Source organism: Physeter macrocephalus, chromosome 11 (genome assembly GCF_002837175.3).
Source record: "Physeter macrocephalus isolate SW-GA chromosome 11, ASM283717v5, whole genome shotgun sequence".
In the NCBI taxonomy this organism is placed as follows: Eukaryota; Metazoa; Chordata; class Mammalia; order Artiodactyla; family Physeteridae; genus Physeter; species Physeter macrocephalus.
The window spans coordinates 173,902,267-173,909,437 of NC_041224.1; positions in this window are offsets into that span (position 1 = coordinate 173,902,267).

The window sequence follows — 7,171 nt, forward strand, 5'->3', positions numbered from 1 at the left end:
AGGGATGAAAAAGCCAACTGTTTCTAGATCCAAAACAGGAAGAGATGGGCTCAAAAGAGCCTTTAAGGTACAAAGTCCAGCCAAATGTCCCAGGAAAGATCAATCCACAGCAAAGATCAGAGTCAGGGTGTGGGTTGCCAACCTGCTGCTCCAGATAACCTCAGTGGGGCCTATATTAAGCTGGGTGTAGCACGGGGCAAGGGAACAGAGGAATAATGCAGCCTGGGAACTAGTTTCAAAACAAGCTCTAGGTGCAATTACTGATTCATGGACCCAGCTGGAAGCAAATATATCAGTAATGTACTGCCTTTGAGGATCGTCTTACCAAAGAACTCACACAGCCAGGCTGAGGAAGCCTTTCACTGTTCAAGTCTTAAAACAGGCCTTATGCCCAAACTTCCAAAACACCAAGTGGGCCAAGGAGCCAAGCAGTCCCCAGAGAGGGCTTGTTTCTCAATGACCACTTCCCATGTTACCAAGAAGGCTCATAAGAAAAGAAGAGCCTCTTAGAGGGCTCTTCTAGGACTAATAGAGAACAATGCACAAGGGAGCATCTCCCAAAGAGCAGAGTCATTAAAATAGGGGCTTTGATGGGTCTTCCCAGTGGGGTTTCAGAGCCACGATGGACAGAGACTGCTGGGTACCTCCCATCCTCCCTGTCTTCCGATGGAAGTGCTTATTGAGGTCATATTGTCCCAGTTCCAACATTATATCCTGGGTGTGGGATTGGCAAGTGACTAGTTTTTTCAGTTCAGAGATCCCTGGACCAAGAGGAATCATGTAGACCTGATGGGAAAATGGCTGAACATTTTCAGGAAATCCTGGGCTTAAAACTGGATGTAGCAACTGGAAGAGATTTTGGAGGAGGGGTTAAGCGGGTTGCGTGTAGGAGGGGAAGAGATCAAAGGGGTATTTGGAGCCCAGAGAGCATACTCAGTAGAGACAGGGCTCACCAAGTGTTCTGTGTGCTTTCCTACACTCCCCAGCTTTCTTTGCAGTTAGACTGGGGCCATGTGACTAGTTCTGGCCAATGGTCGGTGAAAGAAGTGATGTGTGTCTTTCTTGCAGGGGAGTATGCACCAAATGACATAGCTACAAGGTGCAAGAGGGCCCCCTGAGCACATTGAACTTCACACAAGAAATAAATAGACCTTTAACGCATTAAGTCATAGAGATTCCTAGGTTTATTTGTTTCTGCAGCAGAGCCTAGGCTGTCCTGACTAATATTCCTACAATGTGCTCTTTTCCTCAAGTCACTGAGCAGTAACAGTAGATAAAAAGGTAATGCATTTAAGTAGCTAAGAAATTTCCAAAATCTTATAAAATCTGATGCTGCTGGTCCCTGGACTTCTGGAACCTCTTCTGAACCAGTCCACAGGTTTGGTTGGATTCATTTTCTCTGTTGTTATTTCTGAGGAGTGAGGGGGGGCTGGAGGACTCACTGATACCCTCCCTCCTCTTTCTGACTCCAGCCCTTCCACAAACTGTGTGGCCCAGACTCCCCTATGAAGGCCCCTCTCCCACTGTTTGTCTCACCAGAAAAGAGTGACAGCTTCCCAGACAATGATCACTACCCTTTCTGAAGACAGTCAGTCTAGGAAAGAGCCCACTCCTTGGGTCCCCAGCCCCACCCAGAGCCAGCCTTCTTAGGGCATTTCTCTCCACACTGTTATAGCTTTGTTCCAGTGCATTTAGACCAAGAGACTCTGAACCTTTCTGGGACATAGAGCTCTTTGAGGAGCATCTGTTCCCCACTCTAAGGATCTCTTTACCTAAAGTTAAGAAGCTCAGGATTTAGAGCCTTAAACATGAAAGCCTGAAGGTATTTCTTCTTCCCAACTCTGATATTTAGGAGTGTGGAAAGTACAGGAGAATGATCCAGGCTCAGCTCCAGAAAGTGCCCAGGTCAGGATCCAGGCTCTGCAGATACCTGCCATATCTGGATTGAGAATCCTTATCCATTTCTGCGAAAGACAGTTTCCCCCTGAAGCCAGCCATCAACTGGCATGCGGTTTAAACAAGACTTTCTCATTCTTCCCTGAATAAACTTTGGCTTTTGAAAGTACAGAATCATCTAACTTATCCAGTAGTTCTTAACCTGCGTGTAAACCTGCCTTTAGTTTCAGGAGGTTCAAAGGTTCCCTAAAGCCCTATCATGGGCCTCTTAGGGATTAAAAGGTTTTACCTAGAGAGGAAAAAGACCCCTCATATTTTAGGCTTTTTGTTAAATATATAAAAGGTCCTCCAAAGACTTTCCTAATGATGCCTAATTTGGACCTTCTTTATTATTAAGTACACAACTTCAATCCATTAAACCTGGAATCACAGTGTTTCAGCAGTAGAGAGGCTCTTAGGGATCAACTATCCACGAAAGAGGGGAGTGTCTGAAGGAGTTGCAGTGACCTCAAAGCCATAATGAGGTACTAAGTATGCTGGGAGCCTCATCTTCTAATTATTTCAAACAACTGATTCATTTTGATCTCTTTTACATTATGGAGGACCACATAATGTTCTCTAGAGGCAGGGGTGAAAATATAGTTTAGGGGCTCAGTAATTAAATTACTGATCTCATTTAAATGACCTTCAACTTACTAATGGAGAAACTGAGGCTCAGACTGGGCTCTAGGATTAAGTAAGCCTTAGTTTTTAGGTCTACTTTGTTTTATATTTTTTTATTTATTATAAACAATATTTGTTTATATATAAATACATTTATAAATGTATTTATAAATAGTACTATTTTCAAAGACAAACCCAACCTCGTTTTCATTGCACTCTCTACTCCCACACTGGGTTACAGTCAGGTTTGAGGTTTCCTGTGAAACCAGGTTGTCTCATTTCTAAACTTTTGCTGCACTATTTCCTCTATCTGGAATGCCTTTCCTGACATGTGCTTGCTTCCCTGCCTCTCCATCCCCCAAACTCGCCTGATGCACACGAGTCCATTTTTTCAAATGGGGCTTTCTCTTTGCTTCCAGATAGAGTAGACCACCTCTACCCTGAGCCCATGGAGGCTTCTGTCCATCAGCTTCTCAGAAGCACTGCCTTGCCTTCTCAGCTGTGAGCTCTCTGAGCCCAAGATCTGTGTTTCATTGTTTCCATATCCCCTGAACCAGAATATATATCATTTTGAGTCATTCACGAGCCTTGGCTTGTGTGACTTTGGATTTAGGAAGAAGAGCCCTTTTTAATTGAAGATTCCTGGTATGTTGAGAGACCATGTGAAGTGGGCAGCTGGGGCTACACTGGTCCTCAGGTCTGGGCAACCAACCACACCCTGCTGCAACTCCTTGCTCTCAGGGAGTCTTGTCCTTAAAAGTAAGGAAGCCTAAACTGCACACTTCTAACATAGGTCAAAAATGAATCTCAAAAGAAATTTTTTAATATTTTGTATTAAAGGAATTAAATATTAATAATAAAATTAATATTAAAATATTCTTTTAAAATATTTTGAATTAAACTTATCAAATTTATGGGATGCAGGAAAATCAGCACTGAGAGAGAAATTTATAGATTGCATACAAATGTTAAAAAAGAAGAAAGATCTAAAATCACTCATTTATGTTTCCACTTTGGGAAACTAAAAAAAGAAGAGTAAATTAAGTCCAAAGTAAGTGGAAGAAAAGAAATTATAAGAATTAGAGCAGAAATCAATGAATTTGAAAATAGGAAATCAACTGAGAAAATCAATGAAACCGAGAGCTGGTTCTTTGAAAAGATCAATAAAATTGATAAGCCTCTAGCCAGCCTAACTAAAAAATAGAGACAGAGAGAAGACACAAGTTACTAATATCTGAAATGGAAGAGGGGACATCACTACAGATCCCACACACATTAAAAGGATAATAAACGAATACTATGAATAACTCAATGCCAACAACTCTTATAACCAAGATGAAATGGACCAATTCCTTCAAGTATACAATCTGACAGAATTCACACAAGAAGAAATAGACTATCTGAAAAGCCATATATATATTATAGGAATTCAATCAATAATTAATAATCTTCTAAAACAGACAGCATCAGATCCAGATGGGTTCACTGGTGAGTTCTACCAAACATTCAAGGAAGAAATTTACCCACGCTCTACAATCTCTTTCAGAGGATGGAAACAGAGGAAATATTTCCTAACTCATTCTATGAGACCAGCATTACCCTATTACCCAAACCAGACAGAGACATTACAAGAAAACTACAGACTAATATCGCTCATGAATGTGGATGCAAAAATCCTCAACAAAATATTAACAAATTGAATCTATTTACTGTATAACAAGAATTATACTCCACAACCAAGTGGGATTTATCCTGGGAATGAAAGCCTGGTTCAACATTCACAAGTAAGGGAGCCTAGAAAGAAAGTTGGGGAAAGAAACCTAAGAACTAAGAAGGGAGGATTTCCTGAATGAGCTCTCGCTTTGGAAATCCTCATGGAATAGGATAGGCCCTGGAAGACACTAATTCTGCCAAGATTAGACATCTGAATATGGTGGGCAAACTAGATTTATACTCCAGTTGCTCCCTGTCGTTGCCCCTCGACATTCAATGAAATCTTTGGAATTTCTTGTGGTCTCAGCTCAGGAATTCAAGAGCAGGGGCTTGGTCTTATGCAAGCTCCAATATTCAAGGGTGAAGGCATCCATATGGGAACCTTAATCAGAGGGAAGCTATCAGGGATGGAGCAATGGCTGCAAGGTGGGCTGTCACCATCCTGCACTTCGGTATGTTTTCAATGAGGATATCTTTCCCCCAAAAGGCTCTTACTAAAACCAATATGGGGCTTCCCCGGTGGCGCAGTGGTTGAGAATCCGCCTGCCGATGCAGGGGACACAGGTTCGTGCCCCGGTCCGGGAAGACCCCACATGCCGCGGAGCGGCTGGGCCCGTGAGCCATGGCCGCGGAGCCTGTGCGTCCGGAGCCTGTGCTCCGTAACGGGAGAGGCCACAACAGTGAGAGGCCCGCGTACCACACACACACACACACACAAATCCAATATGAAAACAGAGCTTGGACGTATACTGAGCTATGGCCATCTCGTGTGTTTCTCGCTTACATCCACACAGACAAAGGAGGCTCTTCACATACTAATGGCTACCGTTTACTGAGCACCTACTCTGTGCCAGGCACCCCATAAACATATTCCAACCATTCCAGCAATGGTTGAGGTCCCCAACTCTGATTATGGAGGAGAAATCTGAAGCTCAGAGAGGTTAAGTGACTGGCCTGAGATCCATAGCAAATAGCAGAACTGGGATTTGAACCCAGGCTTGTCGGATCCCAAAGCTTATGCGATTTCTATTTCCAGTTTCGCTTTGCACCTGCTGCTTTGTCCCCTCCCTGTTAAAGACAGCTCCACAGTATTCTAATTTCCCTACTCACTCAGCCATTACCCCACTGCCCACTGTGTACCAGGCACCATGTGCCATCAAACATCTGGGGCGACCAAGGCGTGAGCGACAAAGGGCAAGAAGACGAACTTCCTGAAATTCGCACCATCCAAACTGCCAAAGATGATCTCAGTTGAATGTGAGATAAAGGCCAAGACAGTCAGTGTCCCCTCCCCGTTTCAGCTCCCCACTTTCACTTGTCTGCAGTTGCAGCTTGTGTCTGCCAGTGGAAGGACTGGGATTAGAATCCACACTCCTTCCCTGCCCACACTGCCACGGCCATGGCCATTTATCTACAAAAGTGTGACGGCAGAAAAGTCATCTCTGGCTCTAAGCTCTAAGCTGACCTTCAAGGCCCAGGACTGGTCAGCTGGTGGAACCCCTGCTGTTCTTCCTGCAGAGCATTTTAACGGAATAAAGCACCCTTGGGAGCCAACAGAATAAATCCATGGTGATGTCAAGGCAGGTGCTACAGTGAGAGAGTTGGGGGCAGGTAAGGTCCTTCTGTCAAGAGTCGAATTACTGGGTCACTGCTGAGAAAATTTCATCAAAGAATGTCCGTAAGTGTTTTGCATTTTATAAACTCAAGTACGGTAGCTTATATAAAGGCACCCTGGAGTGACATTGATGGTTGGACTTCGGGTCTCTGAAACGCTAATGGAAACATTGCTGGAACCTCTGTCTGAGCCCTTCCAATAACAGGAAACTCACTATTTAACACAGACTGTTCTGTGTGGGGATGCCTGGGAGTGGAGTTCCATCTCCTTCTCCACCAGACTCTTTAGGCCCTGGTCTTTATACCCCGGACAGCAGAAAGAGGCCTCTTTCCCTGGGCCCCAGCCAGAAGCTGGAAGAGTCTAGCTCTTTCTTCATCAGAGTTCATTTGGTTCACAGAAAGGAAACTCTTTATTGGGGAAATTTAGCTAGTTAGCAGAGGCCCATTTCTTATGCACTAGAGCTCCCTGCTGGCTACATATGACTCTTGCTGGTCCTTGAACATTCTAAGCTAGAAAGCTCCCAGTTTAAGATGTTCAGACTTTCACTTGTGAAATCAAACCACACGCCATTCAAAATCCACAGAGAAGAAGGTGGTTTACTCCATAATGAGTGCGGAGGGTGAATGGGATGGAGGGGAGTGGTGGAGAGGATTTAATTAGATTCCACATTACACTGGCATGAATTCCAGATGAATTAAAGAGTGACGTATAAAAATATGGACCACTGGGCTTCCCTGGTGGCGCAGTGGTTGCGCGTCCGCCTGCCGATGCAGGGGAACCGGGTTTGCGCCCCGGTATGGGAGGATCCCACATGCCGCGGAGCGGCTGGGCCCGTGAGCCATGGCCGCTGAGCCTGCGCGTCCGGAGCCTGTGCTCCGCAACGGGAGAGGCCACAACAGAGGAAGGTCCGCATACCACAAAAAAAAAAAAAAAAAAAAACCTGTACACAAAAATATGGACCACTAAAAGAACTAGGAGAAAATATGCACATTATTTGATTCATGGTGGAAAATGCTTTATAAATACAGAACCAAAATAAGATTTCACAAAGGAAAATATTAATAGATTTGACAAGGAGAACTATGCTCATTTCCTCGTGGCTGTTGTCTTGGATTGAAACAGACATAGGACAGAGATTTGGTTTATTGCGAAGGGCTCTCACCTGTCAGGGAAGGAGTAAGACAAGCAAGACTGGCAGAAAGAAAAGTTGAACTGCAGTGTAATTGCAACAGAGATGACCACACAGGGAACTCTAGAACTAGGAGAGAGCCTCCAGATGTCCTG